This window comes from Diplotaxodon limnothrissa, linkage group LG14, assembly GCF_057381915.1.
Source record: "Diplotaxodon limnothrissa isolate DT_005_m linkage group LG14, D_limnothrissa_male_GT1.1, whole genome shotgun sequence".
In the NCBI taxonomy this organism is placed as follows: domain Eukaryota; kingdom Metazoa; phylum Chordata; class Actinopteri; order Cichliformes; family Cichlidae; genus Diplotaxodon; species Diplotaxodon limnothrissa.
Window position 1 is genome coordinate 30,988,805 of NC_140609.1, and position 14,152 is coordinate 31,002,956.

The 14,152-nt window shown below is 40.1% G+C and overlaps 1 pseudogene; it reads right to left on the minus strand.

Annotated features, from left to right (window-relative positions):
• Positions 1-5,159: 5,159 nt before the first annotated feature.
• LOC146619158 (odorant receptor 131-2 pseudogene) lies at positions 5,160-6,085 on the minus strand (annotated as a pseudogene).
• Between the last annotated feature and the right edge of the window lie 8,067 nt (positions 6,086-14,152).

Genomic DNA, 14,152 nt, shown 5'->3' on the forward strand with positions numbered 1-14,152 from the left:
GAGTTCAAGTATGTCAGCTGCCACCTTTTGAAATGGTTCCGCTGCAACAATTGTTTTCATTGGAGCTCTGTGATGAGGTGTGGGATTCCATCTGGCATCACATGGAGTGCATTGTGTGCACCATATTCTGATGTCCTGTGACATGAATGGCCAGTAATATAGCTGCTGAGCACGTTTCAGGACCATCTCTGCTGATACGTGACCGGACACTGGGTTGCCGTGCAGCAGCTGTAGGACAGTGTCTTTTAAAGATTCAGGAACAACCAACTGATGCAACACTGAATTTTGGGATGGGTTGAAAGCTCTACGACAGAGTAAGCAATTGTGAAATGTAAGTCTAGAGTACTCATGCCATAGCACTTTTTTCTGAGGTGGGCATTTTTCATACACCAGTAGGGTGGTTTTCGACCCTTAGCTTTCCAGCCAATGACTTCTGACAGTACAGGATCTTCTTGTTGTTCACTTTTGAGATTATCTTCAGGCAGCTCAAGCACAAATGTGGAAGACACAGATAGCACTGCACACAGCAGTCGTGGATCAGGAAAGTCATTGCATGGAATGTGTTTTTCGTCAGTAAGGCAAAGGCAAAGGCAAATTTATTTGTATAGCACAATTCAACAACAAGGGGATTCAAAGTGCTTTACAGAGACATTAGAAACAAAAACAAATAAAAAGCATGATTTAAAATTGATTAAAACAAGCAAACAAACAAACTAATTAAACACACACATTTCACACCTGTTCGCGCGATCTGAACCCTTATCGTAAGGGGATCTACCAGTCCTTCTGTGGACGAGCTACTTTCTATTTTAAATTCCCTGAATTTAAAATACTCTCTAGACCCAGTCTAGACCCAGCTGGGGAGCTACCCAGAGCTCTAATCCCACACCTGTTTGCGCGATCTGAACCCTTATCGTAAGGGGAGCTACCAGTCCTTCTGTGGACGAGCTACTTTCTATTTTAAATTCCCTGAATTTAAAATACTCTCTAGACCCAGTCTAGACCCAGCTGGGGAGCTACCCAGAGCTCTAAACCCACTTAACAAACAAACAAACAAACAAACAAAACAGTATATAAAATCAAAACAGATAAAATCAGAACAGTAGATAAAATCAGTAGTTAATGTAAGTTTTGAAATTTAAGCTTAACAAACAAACAAAACAGTATATAAAATCAAAACAGATAAAATCAGAAATAGATAAGATCAGTAGTTAGTGTAAGTTTTGAAATTTAAGCTTAAAAGTGTGGATTTGGTGCTTTATTCAAATGCAGCTGAGAATAGGTGAGTCTTCAACCTGGATTTAAATAAACTGAGTGTTTCAGCTGATCTGAGGCTTTCTGGGAGTTTGTTCCAGATATAAGGAGCATAAAAGCTGAATGCAGCTTCTCCGTGTCTGGTTCTGACTCTGGGAACTGATAAAAGACCGGATCCAGATGACCTGAGGGATCTGGAAGGTTCATACTGGGTCAGGAGGTCACTGATGTATTTTGGTCCTAAACCATTCAGAGCTTTATAGGCCAGCATCAGAACTTTAAAGTCTATCCTCTGACGGACAGGCAGCCAGTGTAAAGACCTCAGAGCTGGACTGATGTGGTCCACTTTTTTGGTCTTAGTGAGGACTCGAGCAGCAGAGTTCTGAATGAGCTGTAGTTGTCTGACTGATTTTTTAGGTAGACCTGTAAAGATGCTGTTACAGTAATCAAGCCTACTAAAAATGAATGCATGGACTAGTTTTTCCAGGTCCTGTTGAGACATCAGATCTTTTATCCTTGAAATATTCTTGAGGTGATAGTAAGCTGATTTTGTTATTGTCTTAATGTGTTTTTCTAAGTTTAGGTCTGCATCCATCACTACACCCAAATTTCTCGCCTGGTTTGTGGTTTTTAGATGTATAGATTGAAGTTCTCTGGTGACCTGTAATCGTTTTTCTTTGGCGCCAAAGACTATTACTTCAGTTTTGTTTTTGTTTGTTGTTAGCCTGTCAACTGTAGAAAATAAGACCCGAGCATTATGGCTGTTTTTAGTATTTGGGGTACCACTTGGGAACCTGGGAGGTGCATCCACAGATGGATAAAACTGCAGCCGTCACATTCTGATTGCACCCCAAGTCCAAAAAACACATGAGTCGGTTCTTGAGACTGGCTGGTTACTACCCTGGTTCATGCCAGGCTTTGCAGACCTGACCAGCTCCTTGACTGATCTCACCCGTAACAGTGCCCCATATCTGATCCGATAGACAGAGCAGTGCCAGGTGGTGTTGTGGGGAACCCCTCCTCTACATGCGCCGACCGACACCTCGCACAGAGAGCTGTTTTGTCCCAGCAGGTAAGGGGGGGTCGACCGACCAATTCCGCATGAAAATAATAAGAGCAGGAGGCCAGTGGAGAAAGATGAAGATGATGAAGAAACTTTTATTTATTTGTCACTTGCAGTTGCCTGCAAGAAAGAGTGCCTGGCCATCCGGTGGGCAGCCGATTCTCTTCATTATTACCTCCTGATTCTAGACAGAATGTGCTGATGTTTTGTCACCTTTGTTGTGCATTTTACATCTTACAACTTGATAGTGTTCATCCAGCTGTTCTACTATGCTAAGCCTACTAGAAAGGTGTAACTTCATGCTACTGTCCATATGGCTACAGCTAGTTTATTTTGTGTTTTGCACTTTTCTGTTAAGTGCTTTAAGTGGTGCACACTCGAGGTGGTCCAAAATGTACTGATACCAGAAGGCATTCCTCACCCATGTCTAATTAGTCAACTGCGCTTCCCATATGGTGTGCTGGAGAAAGTTAGTATATATGCTCTCCAACAATTCATGGACTGCTGCTGAATATTCAATTTTCAATGGTCAGGTCCAAGCACTTTATTCTTTCATTTGTTTTGATAAACAGCCTTAATATTGGATGTTGCCATAAATAAACAACTGAATTTAACTTTTCTATTACAACAGCACTTGAATTTGCTATCCTCAGTCAAATGTGCCTTTTCTCTTTTGGAGGACAAGGGTGCCTTCAATGTGGCAATGTGTAAATGGCATTGTACTATCCAATCAAATACGTAAATGAGGCATATTGTCCCTGCCGGTAGACCTGCCTTTTGTGTTCCTGTATAGTTTTTTGTGTTTTCTTCTCCTCCCCTCCCTTCCCTGTGTCTCTGTTTTGATGTGGGACGTTTAGGACCAGGACGTTTGGGCACCGAGTGCTGTTCACCCTGGAAGTGCTCCCGCGCTGGAGATTGCCCCATCTGATGCCCATCAGCCACTGCCACGTGTAGCTGATTAGAGTCTTCAGGGGCATCCCTTTTTATACTCGTTAGTATGGCCATGGCTGGCTTTTTGTAAACATCTTTTTTGTAACGATGTTTTTGATTTGTTTTCACTAAGAGTCGGGAGCGGAGTGTTTCACGGGAGAGGAGCCAAAGCTGGGCATTGGAGTTTATTGTTACCATGATACATGCCACGCACACTTGCACTGTGAGTGATTCAGGAGGCATCACCTTGGGAGCCCCAGTGCATTGCATCCAGCACATTGTTTATTTATTGTTGTTTCATTTTCATTCATTTTCACTGTTCATAAACACACTGTCTTTTGAAGAGTTCAGCATTTGGGTCCTCTGCATACCTCAGACGTTACACATACGTTACACAGACGCACACACCTGCCTATACATACAAACGTGGACACAGACAGCAGAACAGTGCAGCAAAAACACATAATAATAATTGAGTGGCCACTTTCATGAGTAAATCCTATAAGGCTTACATGATTTACTCATGAAAGTGGCCACTTTCTCATTACTTTCATATATTGTTTTAGTAAGTATCCAAAACATACAAGTTTCATTTATATAATTTTTCAAGGGATCTTATATCTGTTTTCAGGGGATATAAGATCTGGGGGCGGGGGGTCTGCTTTAGCTGGTACAATGACCTCTAACCTCTAAAGGTTGGTAGAAACAAGAAAGAAACTGTGTGTTTTTAAGAGCACAACAGGCATCCATCTCAGTTACTATAAAAAACATTCACGTGAACCAGTTGAATGTAAAAGAAGCACAGAAAATTTCATTGGCATTAAACTTTGTCCAGAAGATGGAAATTATGCTGCCTTTCTAGACTATGGAGAAAAGCGTTAGGTGCAAAAAATGAAATCTTTTTTGGCAGCCACTCTTCACGTGTACTATAGGTGGCTGCTTCCTGTCATTCTGCATTTCTGCATTTGGAATATATGTACACTGTGCCAACTGTGTTGAACTTTGCAGAACATGCAAATCCTCACTGAGCAGCACCTTTGTGCTGTGCTTTGCTCAAGGCAGCAGGAAATTGTTTTTGTGTGGTGGAAGCAGTAGAAAACAATGGACTTCAATGGACAGTTATTTAAGACAAAAAGAAGAAGAAGAAAGAAATGGGAAAAGAGTAGAACGAAATGCAAGCACTGTTGATCTCATAGTTATATTTACGTATACTGGTTCAATTATATTTTTTCAACAGTGGTTCCTATAACAGCTTTCTTATCGCATTCTATTAAATGCAGAAATAGTCGAAAGCAATTGTGATTTTTTTTTTACTGTGGTAAATACTGTTCCTAAAAATACAGTTTTTTAAAGAAATTATTATTAGTATTATTAGTAGTATAGTTATCACTAATAATAGTAACAATTTATTTTATTGTTAAATATCAGAACAGTTATAAAATACATTTAGAATTCATATTTTTGTTGCAGTGATTCTTATCAGTGAATTACAATCAGTACCAAATATGTTTTTAAAAATATTAATTATTCCATCATCCGTTCATGATAGTAATACAATTAAAGTTGTATTTGTTGCTATATATTGTGCATCTATGTTGATTGAATTCTGAGGAAGTTAACCATGTCATATCAGAGAAAAAAACAATTTTGGTCAAATTGAGCACATACCCTAAAATAAGTGAATAAATTATAATAAAAAAAATAATAAACACTTGACAATTATTTTCATTTAATTTTCTGGGGGGGGAGGGGGGGTTAATGCATAACAATATAGCATCATAGAGCATGGAAAGCAAGTTGCACAATTACTAATAAATTGAAATTCATCATTATTTACATGAAATTTTTCTTGCATATTGAAGCAGTTTCCCTGTATAGATTTAGAATTTAGTATTTATATTTCTGATGTAACTCAAATTATGTTTATTTTGAACAGGATGAAGTAGGCATAAGACTTTTCAGTACAAGAAAAATGTTTTCATCCCTGAGGCCATAGATCAGAGGACTCAGGCACCTTGGAGCAATATTAAACACGATGTAGTTAAAATATCGGACATTTCGAAATAAACTAAAATCTATCTGAAGTAGTGCAATTTCTATGAATGGGCACCACAGCTGAATGAGACAGAGCAGCAACTGGAAAGCATGAAGGATCACTGTTTTAAGCCCCTTATGTGTCAACTTCTTTTTATCTCCTGATGCAGCTTTGGCCACTTTCATTATTTGAACATATGAGTATGCAATAGTGGTGCCCATAATCAAGAAGTAAAATTGATACACAGCTGATCGAACATGATCCTGCCATCTGTAAATAGTAAATGTCTCTCCACTACATATCATGGATTGCTTGTAGAACTTAAGTGAGGCGGAAGCAAAGAACATGGACAGAATAATTATACAAGGGCCAGAGCTGAGAACATGAATGATCAGGATACAGTACATAGTGCTGCGTGTGGAGCAGAGCTGTCCATGACGCAGGGGCATACAAATGGCCACATAGCGCTCCAGAGTCATTGCTGTCAGAGTAACTGGTGTGACAATGAAGTAAAGAAGTACAACAACAGAGATAGTTATACACAACCACACTTGTATTGTAAATTCAAATTGGCTCAATACAAGTAAAACATCTGACACCAATAACAAAACACTGTCTGACAGCAGTGTTACAAAAAATAAGGTGTAACGTGCAGATGTGTGAAAGGATTCCTTTTTAATAAAGATCACAATGAGCAACATGTTGATGCAAAGAAAAATTATTACCAGGATCTGTACAATAATGACCCGGTCATAGACTGGTCGCTGCAAAAAAACATCATTCACTGAGTTGTTACCTGCCATAGAGAACAAAAATATGTACTTCTAAGAGTTCATTAAAGTTTTGTCAATAAATATAAGATTTTCTTTTTAATAAAAATCAAAAATCAAATCCAGTGAAGAAACCGCCCATTCTGTTCCAGAGCCAAATGTCTTCTGCTGCGTTCCCTGCAATTTTCTGAGAAATGACTGTGCATCATGAAATTGAAGCTTACAGCAACTAAGAATAACAATTACACATGACACTTCCTTCTACTGTGTTGTCATCTTCCCTTAACACCCATTCTCCTCAATATAGATGCTTTTAAATATGTAATTGATGGTATACTCAGGAGACTTTGCAGTAAAGTCAACATAACAGAACTGTAAAAGAACTGTAAAGTTGGTGTTTGGCGACAAGGTAATCAATTCTGTCAATCAATAAGACAACACCCCTCTATTTTAGGTTTATGTCTTAAAAACTCCTAAACTGATGTGACTTTGACATGTACTATTTCTGTTTGTGAGGTATTCAGTTAAATGAAAACTGTCCTTTTGTTTTTTCCTCAGCATTTTCTCTTTTAATGTATTTACTATAAAGAAGGAAGTTTAAATTTCAAGAAAATTTCTTGTATTTCATTTTTTTCCCTTTTATTATTTTAAAATGTATAGACAGAAGTTAGTAACACATGACATGAAAAACATCAGTTATTTATATCCTAAAACTGACCACATACAGATTGGCCAGTTGGTAGGTTTAAATATAAGTGGCTACCTCAGATCATCAGTAATCCACCCAGCAGAGACTTCATGGTCCCACTGCACACACTGTTTGTACGGTATGTGACTGTCTGTACTCAAGTAAACTACTCCAACACATGCATTTGTGACTAACATGGGTTAAAAAAAAAGTCATTTAAGACACCTTTGGCATAAAGACGGGTAGGTAGATCGGGGTCATTGACCCAGTATTTCAAGTTTCTGTTTTGGACACTTGCAAGACTTGTACTTTCATCCAAAATAAATGGTAAATGGCCTGTATTTGTATAGTGCTTTACTAGTCCCTAAGGACCCCAAAGAGCTTTACACATCCAGTCATCCACCCATTCACACACACATTCACACACTGGTGATGGCAAGCTACATTGTAGTCACAGCCACCCTGGGGCGCACTGACTGAGGTGAGGCTGCCAGACACTGGCGCCACCGGGTCTTCTGTTCTGGTTCTGCTCATTGTGAATGTTACTGCATTGATTTCTTAACTGAAGATAAAAACATTGAGAGTTAATTCTGTAACTGAAAACGGAAGTGATAAATAGTTATATGGTAAAATAATAAATGAAATTATTATTTTAGATGTGCATTATTTATTCAACTGGAATATGACTATATAATTACAAAAAACTTAGTTTTATCATTGTGCATATTTTGCTTAAATGGCATAGATACACTACACTAAAGGATATAAACCAAAAAATTACAAGATCGCAATCGTTTGTAGATATTTGTAAATTGTCCCTTACAAAAAGGGGTGGGTACCGGTATCCGGTGCCATTATGGCAACCGGTAGTAACCAGAACGAAAAAAGCAGCGCACATTTCGGTGCTTTATTTCGGTGCTTTTTTTTCCCCTGAGATGTCATACACTTTGGATTCCAGCCAATCATTTTACCTTTGCAAGCGTAGTAGGCGGGCCCAGGTACATACGTTCTTTTAGAGCAGAGCTACAGATTAAAAATGCCCAAGGCGAAGCAGTCAAAAGTTTGGCTGTACTTCACAGCAAAAGATGCAAACTTAGCAGCCTGCAACAAGTGCTTTAAGGTGATACTGTGCAAAGGAGGTAACACCTCGAATCTGATGAAAAACACCTGCCGATGCATAGCGTTTTTTTTTTTTAAAAGCCGAGAAATGCGCCGTATTTGATCACTTGCTGCGAGACCTCACACCGTGCACATCTACTGCAGATGTGGTGCCTGTTATCGGACCCGGAGTTAGCAACATCCCCCAAGAACCCGAAGAGGAGAGTCCTGGCCTGTTGCCCTGCCAGTGTAGCAGAAGTGATGACTGATGATGATGGCAGCAGCAGCTGTTCTTCTCTGGGCGAGTAGCTTAATGTTGTTCGTGTGTAATTTACGTTGAGTAGGCTAACCACGTTATTACATTAATGCATGTAAGGTGAACAAGCAAACACTGTCGTAGTTACATGCAGCTCTCTTCTTGTTTGATGGCAGGTACTCCCTTCACCCTGGCCAAAAAAGCTAAAATGACCAAAGAAAAAGTGGGAAACAGCTAAACATGAGAGGTTTTTGGACAAAGTTTGTGTTTTCCCATTGTTTAAGCACTGCTTCCAGCCCAGAGTGATACCATATATACAGTGTTGGGAAGGTTACTTTTAAAATATATTCCATTACAGATTACAGAATACATGTCCCAAAATGTATTCTGTAACGTATTCCGTTATGTTACTCAATGACAGTAACGTATTCTGAATACTTTGGATTACTTAATATATTATCATCTTTTTTACAACTACGTGAATATACTATTGCTGTGATTTATTACTGTTACTGAAGGTCCGAACCGTAGTAAAGGGACCTCTGGCTAATACGTCGGGTTCTGTGTAGGGCTGTAGCCGAAAAATAGCTTTACTTTGTTGTGTGGAGAGGCGTTGAAAGGCTGTTCCAACGGAACTTATTGTTTCGGAGGAAAACACGAACACAGCGTACAGTCGAGTCTTAATAGCTTACTTACAACTGGGCTCGTCAGGCACTCTTCTTGGCTGCAGTGGTTATTATTATATTTACATGCTTCCAGCTCCCGTTTCTGCTCGATGACAGCTTGTACTTTTCCACTCCCCTTTTTCTCCCTCCTCGTGCTCACAGACACATAACGAGTATGGCAGTCCATTCTCCCTGCAGCACGGACTACAATGCCCATGATGCTACATTCTTTAGAGCAGTAGCATTCTGTTAGCATTCAGCTTAGCACAACAACAACAACAACAAAAAGACGCTCTCTCACCCAGGAAACACACAGAGAGAGAGCGTCACCCTGTAATCATGGCAACCGTAACGCTGCCGCCTGGAACAACAGAACATAGCTGTCAAACAAAACCCAAACAGTCCTGACCCGCCACAATATGAAACAGGAAAGTACCGCCGTGTAATCCATTTATTTCAACAAAGTAACTGTATTCTAAATACCACATTTTTAAATGGTAACTGTAACGGAATACAGTTACTCATATTTTGTATTTTAAATACGTAACAGCGGTACATGTATTCCGTTACTCCCCAACACTGCATATATGCCCTATAGCTGCAGAAAAGGCTAACGTTGTTATCTTTTTACAAAAAAACAGCTAAACATGAGAGGTTTTTGGACAAAGTGTGTGTTCTTCATTCTTTAAGCACCGGTTCGAGCACCGTTTAAGCACTGGCAGAGTTTCAAAAGTACCAGTTTGGTACTGGTATCGGATAAAACCTAAACAATACCCATCCCTACTTACAAATAGTTTCTGATTTAAAAGTCAGATGCAAAAGGGTTTCCTCTTTTTACAATATAAAAAGAGGAAACGGGCATGATCTTTTGGCCAGGATCTTTTTTTACGTCAGCCAGCTCGGTTCCCATCAGGCGCCGTTCTGTGGAAGTGGCCCCCACAATGGGAGTAAATACCTGGCTGGAACATTCTGTCAGGTTGGAGGGCAAGAAAAAGACCCAAAACACAGGGCTTCCTGGTTAGCAACAGCAAATTTATTTATGCTTGGACACATCTTTTGTAAATACAATATTCAGTTTCACTGTTATGCTGATGACACCCAGCTTTATCTGTCTACTAAACCTATTTTTGCTTTCCCTCTGTCCTCTCTCACCCTCTGTTTAGCTGAACATCATGGTTCAATAGTACTAAACTCAATAGTAACAAATCAGAGCTTCTCCAGGTAAATTAGCAGATGTTGGTTCTCTGAGAAAGGCAATCTCCAAACTGTATTATGTGCTTCTTCAGGCAAGGAAGCATATTAAATGGGAAGGGTATAACAAACAAAAGCTGAGAGAGGATTTGTAATTTTCATTGGTACTCAGCAAGTTCAATATCTTGGAGAGACCACTGCTGGAAGAACATTATTAGATTTTTCAAAACCCCTCATCAAACTAGATATAAAAATGGGACAGTGGAATGCTGGAGAAGATGTGTATCACAAGTGGCACATCATTACCATATCTTTTGGGATTGCCCTAACTTAAAAAATTACTGGCTGGCGATTCATAAAACTCTGTGTGAGGTCTTAAATATAAAATTTGATATTAATTTTGTAAATTTGTACTTGGAACTGGTTGCTGGTTCGGTCCGGGGAGGGAACACATAGCTCTTACAAGCACTATTAGCGGCCAGCTAAAAATTAATAACCAGAAAGTGGCAAAATCCAACTCCGCCAACACTTGAGGATTGGTTTCATGTGATTTTTGAGATATTTAAAATGGAAAAATCGACATTCTCCATAAAAATTTGAAAAGACCAATTCTACAAAATATGGAATAAATGGACTTGCTTGTCCCCCCTCCACCCTGAATTTAGATAATACCAGCCCTGAATTGGTGTATCTCCCATGCACTGTACAATGTCAGGTCAACCCTCTACTTCACAATATGTATTAATTGTACTTTATGTAAATAAGTTAAACATGCTGCACTTTGTATACACTGTCAAGCCACCGAGTTCACTTTTTGTTATTTGAATGAAAAACAAAAGGACTAAGAAAAAATTCTTTTTTTTTGACTAAATAATATCAATGCCCTTTATTGTAACATGTTCTTTTTCAATAAAAATATAATTTAAAAAAGAAGGGGCTTTTTATTATTATTATTATTAGTAGTAGTAGTAGTAGTAGTAGTAGTAGTAGTAGTAGTAGTAGTAGTAGTAGTAGTGGTAGTAGTAGTAGTACAGTGAGCAAAGAACAGTGAAGTTTCAAAAATGTGATCCCTTCCATGGCAACTCCCGACTCTGTTCAGTGTTCTTGATCTGTGGTGTGTGAGGTGAAATCCAAAACACAATATTTACAGCTGTGCACTGCTCCTGCCAGCCCTCTCCTTCCCAGGTTCCTCACAAAACAAGACACGACGATTAGTTAAATTTTTTTCTTAGGCAAGGGATAAAGACAGACTCACCCTGGAGCTGGGGCTGTACTCATTATGTCACCCAATGAGCCAGCATTGACGAAGTTCAGCCTCTCTGTCAAGTAGTAGGCTAGATGATGAAGATCATCAGCAGAGGCCGGTGAATCTTGATTGGCTTTAGCGCAGAACCTCCAAAGGCCTGGTATGACTCATACACTGGCACACAGACCACACACACACATACCCACATAAAAGGAAGCAGGGGAGCGGGAGAGAACATAACAAAATGGCAGGTCAACCAGAAAGAACTGATGGACCATTACAAAACCCTTATTCTGAAAGTTCAGAAAAAGTGGTTGAATGTTGAATGTAACCAACTGCCATAGTTACTGCCAGAGAAAAAAACTATATCCTGTTGATTTAGATTTTTATAAACTCCTACCCTGATAAGTCTGTGAAAAATAAATGTGCTGATTTTTTTTCCCTACGTATTGCATCTTTTAGGTATTTATTGCACAAAATTAGTAAAAGTTTGTCTTCTATGTTTCAGATCCTAATTCTTTTTTTTCTAATTATTCTGTTATATTGGGACAAATATGTAATAAAAATCATGCCTCATGCCACGGCATTCCAGTGGATTTGTTGCATTAGCCAAGTAAAACTCAAGATCGCAACCCTGAAATGTTGACATGATGTGACGGGACACCTGCAGTGTTTAGTCCATTTAAATTGAAAACTGGTTCATTTTTCCCATTGCTTAAAGATGCTGGGAAATGATCTTCCAGGCAACTCAATATAACCCCATGGCAGGGCATATGGGATATGACAAAACTGTGGAGCAAAGAATGGCACAATTTTATTGGCCTGGCCTCTGCGCAGATATGTGTCGATGGTCCGCATTCAGCCGCATTGTCAACTGGTTAACCAGCCAGCCATTCCAAAAGCTCCTTTGTGTGAGTTACCATTAATTGATGTCCCATTTGGCCACATATGCATGGACCTCATCGGTCCATTTCACCAGAGTGCACATGGATATAACTTTTTATTAGTTCTGGTGGATTAGCAATGCTATACCCTGAAGCAGTGCTGTTGCGCTTCATTTCTGCAAAGGTTGTGGCGCAGGCTCTGTTTCATGCCATCTTCCAAGTTGGCATCCCAAAAGAGATACTGACTGACAAGGCCACATTGTTCATGTCTTGCAAACTGTATGAATGTACAGCTGTATTAATTATTGGTGCAACGGTTAAATCTAAAAGAAAAGTGTCTGGACTTCTTTAAGTTCCTTGAAGACGTTTCACACCTCATCTGAGCAGCTTCTTCAGTTCTTCAGAACTAAGAACACAGCAGACATCTCAGTGATTACAAACATTTACGTGACTCAGTTGCATGTGGAAGACCCACAGAAACTTTTGATGGCTTTAGACAAGAGGTTGTCTGTAACTGATTAAAAAAAGATTAGAAGATGGAAAAGTATGCTGCCTTTGTTTTGTAAGGCAATGAGTATTAGTGATGGTAAATTTGATTCTTTTTACTGAATCGAGTGTTAATGAGTCACTCACCAAAGTGAATCGGGTTTTTTGAGTCATTTGATTCACTGAGTCAGTTGACCAGAGAGTGCAAAAATTTTACATTTTCACTCAAACTTAATTTGTTTCCCTTTTCATGTAAATCCCACTGCTAAGATGAATGATTAAAAAAACAACAACAGCAACTATTTTATAGAGAAAAAAGAGCAAAAACATTTCTAAAATTAAGCAATTTCCTATCAAAATTGCTTAATAAACATTTATTTTGGTTATTTATATTTCATTAGTATTTTCCTTAAGTGTGTCAAATATATATTTTCTCATCTAAATGTCCACTGTGCTGTGAGCCAGGGGGCAGTAATGCGCCTTAACATTGGTTGCCAACCAAGAAGAAGAAGAAGCTGTGAGCCGGGGGGGGGGGGGGGGGGGGGGGGGGTGTGAGTGAGTGATTTGTTAGCTCGCTCGATGATTCAACACAGGAGGGGAGGGGGTTAGTGAGTCCTGAGTGATTCGTTCGCTCAGTCTTTGATTCAGCACAGGAGGGAGGGGGTTAGTGAGTCCTGAGTGATTCGTTCGCTCACTCTATGATTCAGCACAGGAGGGAGGGGGTGAGTGAGTGAGTGATTCGTTCGCTCTATGATTCAGCACAGGAGGGAGGGGGTGAGCGAGTCCTGAGTGATTCGCTTATGCTTACGATTCAGCACAGGAAGCGAGGGGGTGTGTCACTACCCGATCCGTACCGGAAACCCGATCGGTACCCCGCATGCGCAAATCTTACGTCACTTCCTCTCTTTGCCAACATTGCGACATTCAATATTGTCGTGTCCAAATTCATGGGCTGCATTCTCCTGAGGCCGCATTTGTAGACCGATTACGTCACAGCGACGCGCCGAAGGCTGTCCAATTTCGTAGACCCCTCCGAATGCAGCCGACAAATGCGTGCTCCTTTTTCCGAATTTGAAGGATGGGTCGGGTGTGTCCTTCGTGGCCCACCATATCCCAGAATTCATAGCGCGGCCCAGCCAAGCTCCAGTTTCCGGCTAATGGCGGCCGCTACTAAGTTTTAAAAATTACTCTTATTAATCTTTCTGGGTCACGAAATAAACTTTTAACATATTTTCAGGCGAGAAAGTAGCTGTGTAAACATCAAATATCTGCTCGGTTTATCAAGATATCGCATCTTTGCTAAAGTGCTTCGACGTTTTCGGAGACGTCTGCTACCCACCAGCTCGATAGCTAGCCGGGAGCTCGAGGGTTACTGATGCGGCCGAGAATGGCACAACTCCCGGCACATCATTTTCAGATCACCGCGGACTTTCGCTGCTCGGGTTAAACGTTGTCAGCCGGTGATCAGCTGTGATCAGCTGATCACGGGGCCGGGGTTAAAAGAGAGACGCCACCCACCTGTTCGCTGCTCAGACATCATTCTCTTCGTGTCAGGAGCTCCGAAACTCTGCCGACGTCAGTCTCCG